The following is a 15,191-nucleotide window of genomic DNA, read 5'->3' as shown; positions in this document are numbered from 1 at the left end:
AGTTGCTCTGCACCATGCAGGGAAGTGTGAGTGCAGCCAAGGAAACAGCTGTGGGAGTGCTGACCAGGACTGACTTGGAAGTGGCTGCTCCTAAAATGTAGAAGCATTTGTCTTTGCTAGAAACAGCAGATGCTTCTGTAGTTCCTAGGTTGACAGCCTTTTTTATGCTTACAGTGTTTACACTTCAGGCCTTACAGGTTGGCCAATATACTCCATGTGCATATATATCAGCACGGCACTCCACAGAAAAGGATGTCCTACACTCTTTGCACATTCCTAGCAAGGCTCAGTCTTTCTTACCTTCCATAAGCAAACATTACTACATTGATAAACACTTTACAAGGGTCCTAACTGGCCCTTCAGCCTCTGTTTTTATTCCTCTGCTCAAGTATGCTCCCTTGTGCTGATTCTTGCTTGTCTGAATAAATTAAGTAGATGAGGGGCAAAGCCCCAGGCAAGCAGAACTGTGTTCCTACCTTCCTTCCCAGCACTCAGTAAGTACCATCACCCAAAGCCTAGTCGGAAACTCAGACATGCTAGGCAGCTCATACCTCTTCATTGTCTGCCTTCTGTAGCTTCTGGCAGCTGAAGATTCCTTCATGGGCTGTCATTACCAGAAAGTTTTTTCCAGTAAGATAATGAAGATGCTGATCATATTCTTATGTTCCTATTTGTCAGTCTTCAATGTCATGGCTGCCTGTCCCTGGGCTCTGCAACCTCTGCTTAGCCACTGGCACCCCTTACAACAGTCTCCCAGATTGGTTGGTTGGTACGTACCCTGCTAGTTTTGTGCCAAAGACTGGTGGCAGCATGACAGAAGGGCATAGGAACCTACTTGGATATCTCTAAAGGATGAGGCACAGCAGTGTACAGGCACACCTGGTAAAAGTTGCACTTACTGTATTCATGGTCCAAACCTCAGCATCCTTTACATGCTGGTCCTCACCCAGATTGCCCCAGATGAAGAACTATTTCCTTTGCACAAGGGTGGAAGCCAGGCATGAACCAATGTGCAGGTAGTACAGGACCTGACATGAAAGAGCAGCCCTACCAACACAGCACTGCTCAGCCACAGAGGACCCATATGAGTCCTGGACTGGTGTTAAAGGAGACAGTGCTTATGTCTGTCTCTGTGGCACAGCCCCACTGAGACAACACTGTCCCAGTGGATCCCAATGGACATGCAAGGGAGAGAGAGAATAGAAAGCTTTGCAAAGGTCTTTGTAATTTTTGTAGAGCAATTTTGGAACGATGTTAATGGCTTCCCTCAGCTCATCAAAACTATTAGGAAGGTTTATTTTGAAAAGAGTCCCCTGGGAGCCATGAGGCAGGTGTTCACATTTACTGCTGCTTTTACAAAATAAACCATTATACTTAATGACTCTGATTGGATCAGTTGGAGGAGTCATTACCACCATTTTGAATATGGTTTTAATGTCAAAGGATGCCTGATTTGCATGAGGCAGTCAGGTGGTAGGCAGTGAATTAAGTGCTGGGGGTCTGGTGTAGAAAAATCATACTTTGAACCACCCAGGTTTTCACAGATAAAGAAACTCAATTTATTGCAAAAGAAAACTTTATAATAGTAAGAAAGGGATTTTTATTCATAAATAGGTTCACAGTACTGCACTTTTATCCTGTGCAAGGTAGGTCCAGTGCTTACTCTGAATTCCTTAAGGCAGATTTAAACTCAGATGAGTGCAAGGAGTTCTTACTGTGCCAGCCACTTGGTAGATGGACTCATCTCTGTATATTTAGCAGAATTGGACAAAGTGGAAGAAAAGTTTTTCCGCTGCTTTTCAGAATCTGATGGTAAGTTGTGCAAGTAACGTAACTTCTGCTGCATTTATTGCTTGGACCATGGGGGCTCCATCTGCTTCAGTAATTAAAATCTAATTATTATTTTTAAAATGAACTAGCTGAGAATCATGGCACTGCACAACTGTGTACCTTATAATAATTTCAGTTATGTTTGTTCATATTTTCTTATTTTCTTTTCACTACTTACACCACAGAAGCCATTTAGGGACAATTCCTAGGTAAAGAAAGTTACCGGGATACTTCATATCTCTCACAGGTTGTAAGGTTCACCCTGGTGTGATCTATGACCAACTGAGAAAAGCACACCTGAAGTGAAAAAAATATGCCTGTGTAAAACTTGTGCAAGAAGTATCAAGACCAGGCTGTGTGTGCTCTCCTGCCCATACGTTAGAAGAGGTAGGCTATCCTCAGCAGGCCTTTCTATATATTATGCTTTTTCCTAAACAATACTTCTTTCGGGGCCCTATGAAAGCCCTATGTAGTAAGGCTCATCTGAGACATCTTCTTATAGAAACAGCAGTAGTCTGAGGCATCACACGTATTTGTCACAAAAAAAAAAAAAAAGAGAAAAAAAGTCATTTAAAAAAAAAAAAAATAAAAAAAGGGAAAAAAATCCTTTTTTTTTTTTTTTTTTTTTAAAAAAAAGACTATTCTTTCACTCACAAATTACTAACCAGAAATGGATGACCAAATTGTTTTGACTGGAAAAATGCTTCTCTACTTATTAGAATTTTTGGCAGAATTTATTTTTGAAAATTTAGGACTAAAAATTATGGTAGTCCATAACCAAAACCTATGGACTGGGTCTTGTGGTGATTAGAGTTCAATTTTTTCTTCAGAATTGAAAGGAATTGATAGCAATTCCTTTCTTTATTCCTTTGGAAGATTTTTGCCTAAAAAAAAAATATATATGGATGGACTTACATTCAAGTTTGTTTATTTTTATACCAACTTGATCTACAATAATACAGATATATAATTTTGTGAAGATTGTGAAGATTTAATTATTTCCTACATGAAGCCCAAAAGTGCAGAATCATATGCATATTTCCTTTTTCTTTTTTTTTTTTTTAAAGCTCAAAAAAAAAATCAGAAAAATAAATAGTTTTAGGTCAGGAGTAAAATACATTCTCATTTTATCCAAGTAATTTCAGAGATGTCTAAAGATAACTACGTAACTTTGAATTAAAAGATGCTCAGGGAACAGTTCATTTACTGGTCAGATCCAGAAGGGAAGTTAAAATCACAGGTGTATACTTCTTGGTTGTGTCTGCAATAATACAATTTACCTTCATCCCTAACATATTAAGTTATATTAGGAAAATATTGTATCACATGGCTGGATAGAGTCATTACAGGAACAAGGGCTACTTGTGAGAAAATAAGTGTGCCTTTACACCTATCTGTCTAGTGGATAATAAGTTAGATTTTCATAGAGTCTTTCAGCTCAGTTTTGATGAGAATCACCACTTATTCCTCCCTGTGGGATGGATTGGGCACTGGGTGGCCTGTGAGCATAAAGATTATTTATTAACTGTGGCTGTAACAACCCAGGAGGCAGAAAACTGCAGGAAAACTCCTGCTCAGATCTTGAAAGCCTGATCTAGGTTGGGTCTCTCACTCTACAGAGATGGTCTGCAGCAGGGCTGGTCAGGGCAGGTACAACTGGTTGTTCAGGGAGTATATAAACATTTATATTTCAACCTGAGGCTTAGAGGTATATTTTCCCAGCCTAGACTGGAGTTTGGAAGCCAGGGCCGTGTAGGTACTCGTTTGTGAGTCAAGCAGCCTCGTGAAGCTTCACCCACATGCACCTCTTTAAGACTTCTCTTCAGGGTCACTTGGGCATCTTCAATGCTCACCACACCTGCTGCCCTGGACTCCTTCTCCGAGCACCTATCCATCTGCTGAGTTTATTCACCTAGCACGTATTCATCAGTTCTTCTGCAAAACCTGGGTGTCTTAAAAGCTTGTGGTGTGACAGTCAGCACAGATATGCCTGAACGGTGTTGTGTTTCTGGCATTCAGGTGATAGTGCAAGTGAGAATATGACTTCATTTGGAAGAAAATCAGAGGGATCAAGTAGAAAATTATTGACATACAAAGACTTATTACTGCTAGTGATGAAACATTCATGAGAAGAGACTTAAACATCAATGTGTCAAGCCTTTCTGCTAATCTAGGACACACCATAAGGATTTGCAGTAAACATCTGTCAACTTTTCCATCAGCTTCCCTCTGCACTTACTGGCAGTGCAGCCATGATCAAATATTAATACCCCAGACACCAGTGCAAAATGAAATTTCTAATTCCTATTAGAGTTGCGTAGGAATTTCCCCTACAGTCTTGCAAGGAGGAAGATGAGAGGCAGTATTCACCCAGGTTCTAGCAGGGAGCCTGTTAAAGCAGCCCAGGAATTCTTGACTCCCTGTATTAACGATCTCTTAGCTAACAGTCAGCAGCTTGGTATTGCTGGCCTTACTGGAGGCCCCACTAGCAAAAAGCAAAATTCAGAATTCTTCAACAGGAGCAGACCAGAAAAGACAAAGAGAGGAGTCTAGAAAAGTCTCCACCTGTCCTGACACAAGGCTTCTTCCAGCAAGGAAACAGAACAAAAAAAGCTTATTCATTCCATAGCCCTTTGCAGCAAATATTGGTTCTGGTCAGAGTAGATTAACAACAAATCATTAGAGTTAACTTAGATCAATTGTGAACAGCATTAGTTCAAATGATTTTTTAAACCCACCTGAAATTTCTCCACTTCTGCTCTGAGCCTGAATTAATCCCACACTTTCCACATGCTACTGGATGTTTAATTTGAAGTCATGTATTACACTAAATTCATGTCTGCATTTGGGTTGATTTTTTGGTGGGCTTCTCAGTATAAAGCATTTCAAGACATGCTTTTCTGGCTGCAGAATGTGCCCAGATAAACAAAAGGCAAGCAGGAGATGGGACAGCCTTGTCCTTTTTAGGGCACACCAAAGGATAGAGAACAGAGCAGTCATAGAGGGGTTGTCACTCAGTTTGATATTAGCAAGTAGCATGAGACTATCTAACCCCATTCCATGTATATCAACAGTTTTCATTAAAAGACTTAGGAAAATAGAGGATTTTACGATGTACTGTATTTCAATGCTTAATCATGACCTCTGCTAAAAATGGGTCTGCCTTTCACTTCTTGCTGCTTGTCCTAGTCTCAACACAGGTAACAATACTTCAATAAGGTTGAGCCACACAGTAAGCAATTTTTGATATGTATCTGTGAAAGCTTTTTAATATGGTTTAGCATTGTTTAGAAATAAAATTATATAACATAATACATTAACAAAAATATCCTTAGGATTCCAAGAGTTATAAAATGTATTGAGAATAAGTAGTGCAATGAAATCAAGTTTAGAGTTTGGGGGATTTTTAAAGCAGTGTGCAAATTTTGTAGTAACCTCCTGGAACAAAAAACTGTCAAAAAAAAAAAAAAAGATAAACTTGAGCATCTATACAACTCATAAGTGATTCCCAACACTACAATTCTCAGTTGTAAGCCTAGCAATTAGAGATCTGAGCTGAATAAAATGTGCCCTGACTCCTTCTTACTAGAAAGTCTGTGCTTGCAGTTATTTATGGATATGAAAATTCAGGTCAATTTGAAAAACACAAAGATAAATCTCTGGTGAGACTCTGCATGGGACAGAGACACTAACAGTAGCCAGGTCAATGGGTGGTGATCAAAAGCTTTATTTTCCTGAGTAATTACAGTAAATAGAAGTATCAGCTGTTGTAAAGCAGCTGGATTCAGGAATATTTTTCTAGTGTACTCATTAAAGACCTGTTATACAAACAAAAATTCATACTCCACTTAATAAATATATATATATATTATCACAGCTGTTAAGAGGCACAAACTCATCCCTAAATTATACTGGTTCCAACTCACTGATAAAGTATGTTGTGAATTATCATTGTGGAGAATGAACTGCAGGACAAGAAGGTGTATCAGAAGTAAGAAATTATAAATTGGGTTGAATATCAGAGTGAATTCATAATGTAAGGAAAGAGCTCTCACTTCAGATAATTCAGGTAGCACTTGAGATAATTCACAGCAACTTAAAATTGCAACCTTCTAGAAATCTGGTCCATTAGCAGAGCAATGGGAAAAGGTGCCTGCTTGAAAAATCATAGTGAGACAGACCATGCAGTTATATATGATTATGAATAATTCACTGTAAATATTTGTGGTTTCTATTTTGATTACAACAAATTTTATTTCCCCCTTCCCCATCACAGAATCCTTGTAGTAAAGATCCAAGTATATCTGACTACCTTAGGCCTGCTTTCCCACATCTTATTCCCTGCCACCATGGCAGTGGATCAGGTCTCTTCTCAGAATGAGCTCTTTTATTAATGGTATATTTTGACTCGTGAGACTTGATTGCAACATTTTAAATGTCCTGTGTGCTGGCAGTGCCCTGAGATGTTGGTGTGGGACGAAAATATTGGCTGCTTTTCAAAATAGATTGAGCAGACTGTACATTCCCCCATCTTGCTGGAGATTGGCAGGTGTTTCCATTGGCATTGAAGATGTTTGTTTCTCATTTAAATGGTTGTCTACACAAGCAACGTGAATGCATACAAGGAACTTCCCTCACCATTGGAAATCAAAATGATTTTATGTTAATTTTGAAATGGTCCCAGAGTAAATGTAGGCACAGACATCTGGCTAGCAGACTAAGGAATCAATTCTCTGTGCATTGCATTAAACACACCCTCACTCAGTTCATAAATTGGATTTTTTCCTCTAGTTGCTGCCTGTTAATGTATTTTTAATCCTATTCCATAACAACTCCTGAAGCTGGGTAGATAGGTTACACCTTGACACACAGGCCCAGGGAACATTTTGTACAAAGTTGGCACCTAGTCAGTCAAAGTCTTGTCAAAAACAAACCAACGAGGAGGTACGCCTCTGTCCTTCTTTTAGGAGACAATAGAAAGAAAACAAAAGCAGGATTTGGGGCTGAGGTTTTGACTGAATGATTGATTGATTGGTATTTGTTTTGTTCAGGAAACAGTGGCATGTTAAAAAAAGATGAACTAACTCCTGGGAAAGCAATCCCAGCTTAAGTGTCTCTCTGAGACTTTGGTGGCTCTACTCTTTGTGATAGGTGTCTCGAGCTTGTCCAGGTCCCTTTGGATGACATCCCTTCCTGCTGTTCTATCAACTGCACCACTCTGCTTGGTGCCATCTGCAAACTTGCTGAGGGTACACTGCCTATGTCATTGATAAAGATATTAAACAGCACCAGTCCCAAGACGGACCCCTGAGAGACACCAATTGGTCAGTGACACAACTCCAGAGAGGTGCCTCAAGTCTGCTCCTTAAAATTGTCCAGAGTCAGTCTTTGATGTCACACACTAGGCATGTTTAAAGTAAGGAGACAGGCTTCAAAATTCAGTAAGCCTAGCTTGCTTGCCCTCAGAATTTAATTCTTCTGATTTCATCATTCTGCAGTGTAATCTCAGTTACAGCTTGTGTTAATTTACCAATCAATTACAATATGAAAAGAAGCTATCATGGAAAATGTTTTAGAGTTGAACAGAGAGGCTAAAGCAATTCTAATTTGAGGAGATATTTTCTAAACACATACCAGTAATTGCAACAAAATTGACAGAAATTAAGCTTACATTAGGTATTTTTCACATTTGACTTGCTTTAAGAGCAATTACATTATCCTTTATTTTCCGTGATAATTATGCAAGTCTTCTGTAGCTATCACATTCAGTCAAAATAATCTATGTGAGCACTATTTAAGAAAGAAACATTTACAGTTATATTTACCTGCAAATCTAACTTGTAGTTGTAGAAAATCCAGCATTTAGAGCCTTGTCAAACCTAAGTGGCAATTTGCATCAACCCCATAGCTCATCAGACTTTTCACTACTTCAGTTCACCTGACACCACGGCAGTGAGTTTAGAAGAGCTTACTGATTTTTATAGCTCACATTTTGCTCACTCCTCCCACTCCATGTAGCTATTGTCCTTACACATAATAGTGACTCCTGTAGAACCATAAATTAAGTAATAGATGATCAAGATAACCTCCATCTATATCTAATTTTAAAGATATTTTTTCACAGCTCATTCTGTATTGACATTTTCACTGGTGGGTCAGCCAAAGAGAGACACTGCATATATTTATACTACATTTTGCCTATCCACCAGTACAAAAATATATAGAAGAGGAATGTGACTCGCATGCACAACAGCTCTCCTACAGACCTGTTAGCATCTGTAGAGATATTACTGATACTTCATAAATATGTGTACAGCTTCACAGTAAAGGGTTCCTAGGGAATGGCAAAACAGTTTCCAAAGGAGAGCTGAAAACTTTGTACTACCCAGCTGTGGTATCCATAAACCAAAACCCAGGAGTACTATGAGTACTCTGTCTGTGTCCATTACAAATGTTACTGCTGTGTTAGCTGTTTCCACGCAGAAAGAGAAGTGCTTTTACCCTGTTTACAATAGCTTATTGACAGATGTTAGCAGGCCTCTTGGTTAAGAAGAGTACATGTTACACACATCTTACCAGCAGGGAGTCAAATTAAGGCATAGCTTCTCCAGGCAGGATACTGGTTCAGATCTGATGTTCACTCAGCAAGCAGGACCCTCATTTTCATCATTAGCAATTGTCCACAGGCTTCTATTATTATTAGAACCAGCACTAAACATACACTCAGAAAATGAAATTTGCTTCAAACCATTTATTCACATGTGCATGTATACATATCATGAAACTGCACTAAAATCCTGGGATGTCTACCTAAAGTTTGGGTTGCATCATAAAGTATCACACCTGGCTTCCTGATGGAAGCAATGTTAGCAGTATAAGAGGAGCACCTGAGGACTCCGGGTACACACAACTTTTGCTTTGTCTGTTATTTTAATTTGGTCACGTGCCATTTTTCTGGTATGTCCTAGCATGGCAGAGACTTGCTGAAGAGGCTTCAAAATTATTTTTGAAAGTCACATGGGACTCTTGCCTGTACCATAATGGATAAATAAAAATAAAAATGAAATGCATTAAGGATTGAAACCCAGCTGAATTTGTGGCTGGTTGCTGCTCTCTGGTACTTAAAGAGCCACAGGAGGTGACCTTCCTCCAGCCTGACTCCCAGAGCCTCGCAGGGAAGCAGCACGCCTGTCCGGCACAGCAGGCAGCATGGACATGAGGAGTAGCAGTGCTGGGACCTCTGATATCTCCTAACCAGAAAGTGACTAACTAGCTAACAGGCGACGTCTCTGCTGAAGTCCTCCTTTGCACAGCTTCTGCCATATTTTGACCCTTTCAGGGCTGCTCTGACCCCTGAGATGTCAGTGCCTTCTCAGTGCTTGTCCAGGCTCCTTTCCCATGCCAGGTTCCTGTGTTATGCGCCTTACCCTGCTCTGGCCTACTGGCTACAGGCCTGTGGACATGGACCTCATGGCATGAAGCGAGGCTCTCTGCCCCACAGCTGTATTGAATGCTGAAGCTCCAAGAACTGCCCTGCTCTCAGCGAGGAGGAAGCAATTCTTTCCAAATACACAACTGGTCTCTTAGATCTCGTGCTGGGTTCCCATCCTTACTCGTCACTCAGGAATTTGTTATTTTAACCACAAAACTTAAGTGTAAGTCTTTCTCCGCCTGCTTGCTAAATGTAGTATTTTCAAACCAGAACATTTTAGGCATCAGCAGGTTCCCAGATACCAGACTTCAGGAAGGAAAAACAGGTAAGAACACATTGCTCACACACAGTGTATTGCCAAGAAAACAGAAGAAAATGAATGTTCACCAAATACAACTTGAAGATGAGGTCATTCTTTTCTTGTTGATGTTCTTTTTTAACTCATCAAAAAATATCTCCTAGCTGAGTTCTTCTACCCAAATTTCAGCACAGTGTCTGATACAGTATCTATCACACCTATGTTACAAACCCTTGAGTGCAAAGGTTTATGAATAAAGGGGCTGACCTATATCAATTCTGCAAAAGTGTATCATTAATGATGAACAGAAATCTGAGCCAATAAAGTTTATCTTTTAAATTGTTATTTTTTTAAATATAAAAGAGAAAAGAATTAATACAAAATTAGAAACCTTCACTTACAGGGTGAAGCAGAGAGTGGTATTCCTTTCTAAACTTTGCTTTATAGCTTTTACTGAAGCAGGTATTATAAATAGCACATTCCCATCCATTAATACTGCAGGGCAGCTTGTTGGCATTAAACAGTTTGTCAAAACTAGCATGGGGATATATCCCCAGTGCCAAGATTTATCTAATGCTTTGGAAAATGAAGTTCTTTCGCTAAACTTTAGCATATACTTCCAGCTCTTGAATGACCTAAATTGTTCACTTGGGGTTCTGCTGCTCAGCGGGACTGTTCGAGCACCAGTGTCTGCTGCTCCCGGCTCAGTTCATTGCACATCTGTCCCTTGTTGTGTTTCAGCACAACACACAACAGATCCCAAAACAATAATGCATCCTAGGGCTCTTAAAAAGACAAAGCCAACACTTTGTTCTAGATCTAGAATGGCCCATAAGATCAGGTTTTTTTGTTTGTTTGTTTGTTTGTTTGTTTTTTCTGCTCAAGACACTTTTATAGCATTTTTGACACAGTTGAGGCCCTGTTGGCCTGATGCTGTCACTCAAGGAAGAGTAAAAAAACTCTAAACAGTGCCTAAACATGGCCATGAAAATACTTTAATGCAAATATTTTTCTGCAGTGTATGTTATATATAGCCTACCTAATGGTAGCTGTGACAAGAATCTTGGTACCTGTTTCAGATGATCTCTGCAATTTTTATTCATCTCTTTGCAAGCATAAGCATACAATTTACATTTATAGACTTCAGCTGATAAAATGAAATGGTATCTTCATATCATACATGTATCATTCATAGCCCCAGGGTAACAATTTACACTTGATTAGGTTACATTCAATGAAACCAGATCAGTGGAATTCAGACTTGCGAAATTAAAATTGTAATCCAGGAGGTACAACCTCTTTATCTTCAGCACTATGTGTATGCTCTTCTTTTAGCCTCATCAACAGAAGTATTTTTAAGCAGCCCTCAGGGGGATAAAGATCACCAGTTTAAAAAAAAAAAAAAAAAAAAAAGAAAAAGATAACCAAACACAGCACCAAGCTCCTCGAAAGTGAGGGCCATCCCCTACCAGCAGAAGCTGTGCCATGATGAGACGTGCAGGTCTGGAGGCCTGCTTTTGATTTGGCATTTCTGTGCTCTGAGGAGTGCTGTGGTTTGTCTGCAGGCAGCTCTCTGAGGGGCATGGCTGGTGCTGGCAGTATAGAATCACAGAATGGCTGAGGATGGAAGGGACCTCTGAAGATCATCTAGTCCAACCCCCCTGCCGACAGGACCACCTAGAGCACATTGTGCAGGATGGCCTCCAGGTGGGGTTGGATATCTCCAGAGAAGGAGACTCCACATCCTCTCTGGGCTGCCTGGTACGACCTGCCAGCACCTGGACAAAAGGCTGTGGGCCTACCACAGGGTGGTGGTGTGGGGTGGGGTGGCAGTCTTGTGTCACTGCTTGGCATGATAGCTGGAAGATGAGTTGTGTCTGCTTGTATCTGCATGGCCATCACCCTGCCCTTTGTTTTTGGGAGAGAGAAGGTGAAGAAGCAGCGTCTGCTGCTACATCCCTTATCGCAAACACTGGAGTCGACGCTGAAAATACCTCCACCTGCAGTATGATCATGTTATTTTTCACTGTGTTTCTGGACAGTCTGTAGCTTGAGATGCCAGCACTAATGATTTGTAACATTCACTAATATACAAGGGGGCTGAGGTGCCCTGTTCTTGGCAGCTACGTGGCCTCACACAGCATTAAGATACGGAAGTGGATGATATATTGTTAAGGCCTCCAGATATTATCCGCTACTACAGGGCAAAAAATGGTTCTCTTTCGGCTTTGTCAGTAGTAGAGACAAAATAAATAGACTACACTGAGATCAAATCATGCTGGATTTATATGGAGGGTTTGGCTCAAATCATATGTTTCAAGAATATTGCATTTTTATTTTTATTTTTTATTAAAAAAAAAAAAAAAACTTTTGGTTTGGAATAAGAAGCTGGTAAGAATAGCTCCTCTTCTAATGAAGTCTGGCAGTTTTGAAACTGAAGTCAACTGGGAGTACAAATAGCTGTGAAATTTTGAGGGCATACAAGCCAGAATACCATCTATGAATCTATCTTAGAGTGCTGTAGAAATCAGGTCTGATCCCTCTCAAGCCTCCCCTGACAGTCAAAGGGTTGTTTGACATAAACATTCTGGGTTTTGGCTCCCAGAATTGTTGCAGACATGGATACTTGTATACTTGCAGTCTATAAACTTCAGTGACGTCTCTCAGTTTGCACAGAATTGAATGGGGAGTTGGCTTTTCTGATGACTCTTTCACAACTTTGTTCTTTCTCTTTTATTTTCTTCTTTTGTAATTTAATTTGTAACACCAGCTCTGTGTGCATGTTGCTGTTCTTCCCCAGCTGTGTGAATGAAAGGTACATTTCAAACTGCATCTTGGGTGTATGTTGGAGGTAGGATGTTAAGCGCTGGCAGGGCCTGGGGAGCACTTTCAAAGCGGGATTTTCAGCCAGACAGTTGTTTGAGGCTGTGGAGACCAGGTGAAAAGGAGAAGAAACCCTCAGACGAGTAAGTTTTGTGCAGGTGAGGCATTGTGCAATGTGGCTGGCTTGCCCCAGTACCACTTTGGATCTGAGAGAGCAACATCAGGCTGTTTTGGTTGCTTCACACATAGGAGTATCCAACAGGACAATGAACAGATTCTGCATACTATTTTGATTTTTAATGGCTGATTTTTTTCTTTTCCCCCTGTATTGGGGTGAATGTAGTATTAATTAACCTTATCTTTCCCATGAAACATATTGCCTTGCCTTTTGTGTGACAGGAGTAGGGAGGTATTGCTTTTTCTGAGACTGACAGCTGTCCTGAGAGCATTCAGAGGTTCTTCATAGGTCTTTGTCAGTAAACTAACAAAGATTGTGGGCTCTTTTTGGAAGCTAAGCTGGCTGAGGCAGGTGCTGGACTGTCATTCTGTCATTCCAGATTTGCACATTCTATGTCAATCAATATAATAACGATGCCTCAAATTTATAACTTATAGTTTGTAGTTGGATTTGGGCTGTTCATTCTGTTTTTATTATTTTTTTACCCCACTTCTAAAAACTTTTGTCAAAATCTGAAAGCATGTTAGCATTTTTAAATTGCCATCCCTCCTACACACGTTTGAATCACTCCCAGCAGCGTGGCAGGGCTCTCTTGCAGCTGTGTCACTGCCCCACCAAGGGCTGAGGTGAGGAGAGGCTGCAGCTCCGCGAGATGGTGGTGGTGCACTGCAGCACGCCTCTGGCTGTCAAGCTGTGCGGCTCTCAAGTGTGGAGGTAAGACTAAACCCGAGCGACACCCTCCACCAAAAACAGGGATGGGCATAAAAAGATCATACCAGCAATTATGTGACTTCGGTAAGCAGTGCTCTTGGGTTCTGCCACACTTCCACTGTATGTTGGTGTTTAGGATCTTCCTCTCTGGTGGCAAGAACTCCTCTCTGGTGCCAAGGCAAGGACTGTGCATGAGTAATGAGCAAGGAAGATAAGGTCTGAAAAGTTGTTCTGTTTGCTGCAGTATAAAGCCAGATGGATAAAGCAAGGGTACATATTAGAAACCTAGTTCAATGATTCAAATAAATTAAGAAAGGGCTGCTTCTGGTCATTTCTAGGAAGTGTTCATTGAATTATGTGATTTCATACCTCATTATTTTTGAACTGCATAAAAGGGCTTATTTGCAGGATAAAGCCTTCTGCTAACATAAACAGGAAGCCTTTTTATCTTAACTTTCCATAGTTATAAAAGCTACCATGGATGGCAACCTAAGCATCTGATGCGGATTATGTGAGACATGCAAACTAGTGAGCAATTAACTTAAAACAGATTAGTAAAGATTATTTCTAACATGCAGAACCATTAAGTAAATACAGAGAGCAAGCCACTGTATTGTAAGTTGCAGTGGACTCTTGGCTGAGATAGAATTCATTCATTTCTATGGAAAGCCTGGACTCTTCACTCTGCACACCCGATGCGTGGAGTTTTTGGGGGTTGTGTTTCCTAAATGAAACAAAATGATCTCTTTCTTCCCAGCAGTTGTTTCTGTTGGGGGAGCATCCCTGACAGTTGCTGATGTTTATTTAGAGTGAGTCATCTACAGGTATTTTGTATCAACTTTAGATATATGCATGTATATTTAATGGCATAAGGCAGGTTGTTAAAATGGGCTGTGTGGCTAGCTGTCAATAGTGATAAATTAAGGTTTGTCTAAAATTTTTCTCATTTATTTCCCTAAATTAACTTCTAAGACTCTAACTAGTTGCTTGCAGAGTGATTAAGTGCCTAGACATGAAAAATTCTGTATATACTTTGACATAGACTGCTAACCCTGGACTGCAGTATGTCATTGCGATAAAACTAAAAATATCTCCAAGTAGATAGAGGTCATAATTACTGTCATACTTCCATCCTTCAGTATTTGCAGCATAAGAGAAAAACTGGAAATATAAAGCCTCTGAGATTAATTGCTTAGCAGACTGGCTTTTAAATATCACCAACTTCAAGGAGAACACCTAGAGTTCTGGGTGAACCGAAAGGAATGATTAACATGCATAAACCTTCAGAGACTCATGACAGTGTTTCTAATGAAGATAAGGTAAGGTGAGTAAAAAGAACCTGGGTTCATATTAGGTTGTTTAGTCTTTTCTTCACTTTTTTTTTTTTCTTTTATATGAAAGCGAGATAAAGTCCTGTTTAAAAAATATGCCTTGGCTATGAAATACATGTAGGCTTAGCCTCCTTGTGTGGAAAACGGAGTGACTCCTGAGATGCCACCTTTCTGAGTGCTTTCGTAGCTGAGTTGTTTGAGAAACCACGCAGAAAGGTGATGCTGCCTTTAGCTTCTGTTGGCTGTTTGGTGTTACTTGCACAGAGTCTTTGAGAGTCACAGCTTTAGGCTCTGGGGCCTATAGTGCCAATTAAGTCATCTTACCACTGTAGCTCTAGGCCCTTTTTTTTTTTTTTTTTTTACTTCCATGTAAAGTTCTGTAGTTGAGAAGTACATATCTCAAATTAATTCACTGTTATGAAGCCCAGGGCTCTCAGGTCCTTGGGCTATAGGAAGTCGGCAGCCACCGGTGGCAAGTTCTTAAGAGTCCACAAGTGAAGAGCCCAGACTGGCAGCTGGCATGTGTCTGCTGTCTGCAGTCCTGATAAAAACTCCGCCTTTGAAAAGTCTGTCCCTCAGACACTGTAT

At 40.3% G+C, this 15,191-nt stretch overlaps 1 protein-coding gene across 1 annotated transcript in view; it reads right to left on the bottom strand.

Annotated features, from left to right (window-relative positions):
- Nucleotides 1-14,990: 14,990 nt before the first annotated feature.
- The window catches only part of UTRN (utrophin), a 344,112-nt gene continuing 343,911 nt past the window's right edge, over nt 14,991-15,191 (bottom strand). The window contains exon 76 of the transcript XR_004749455.1: nt 14,991-15,001. The gene's annotated coding sequence lies outside the window, so the exon portion shown is untranslated. The remainder of the gene's footprint in view (nt 15,002-15,191) is intronic.

Source organism: Oxyura jamaicensis, chromosome 3, assembly GCF_011077185.1.
Source record: "Oxyura jamaicensis isolate SHBP4307 breed ruddy duck chromosome 3, BPBGC_Ojam_1.0, whole genome shotgun sequence".
Lineage (NCBI taxonomy): Eukaryota > Metazoa > Chordata > Aves > Anseriformes > Anatidae > Oxyura > Oxyura jamaicensis.
This window is presented reverse-complemented; position numbering and strand designations above follow the sequence as displayed.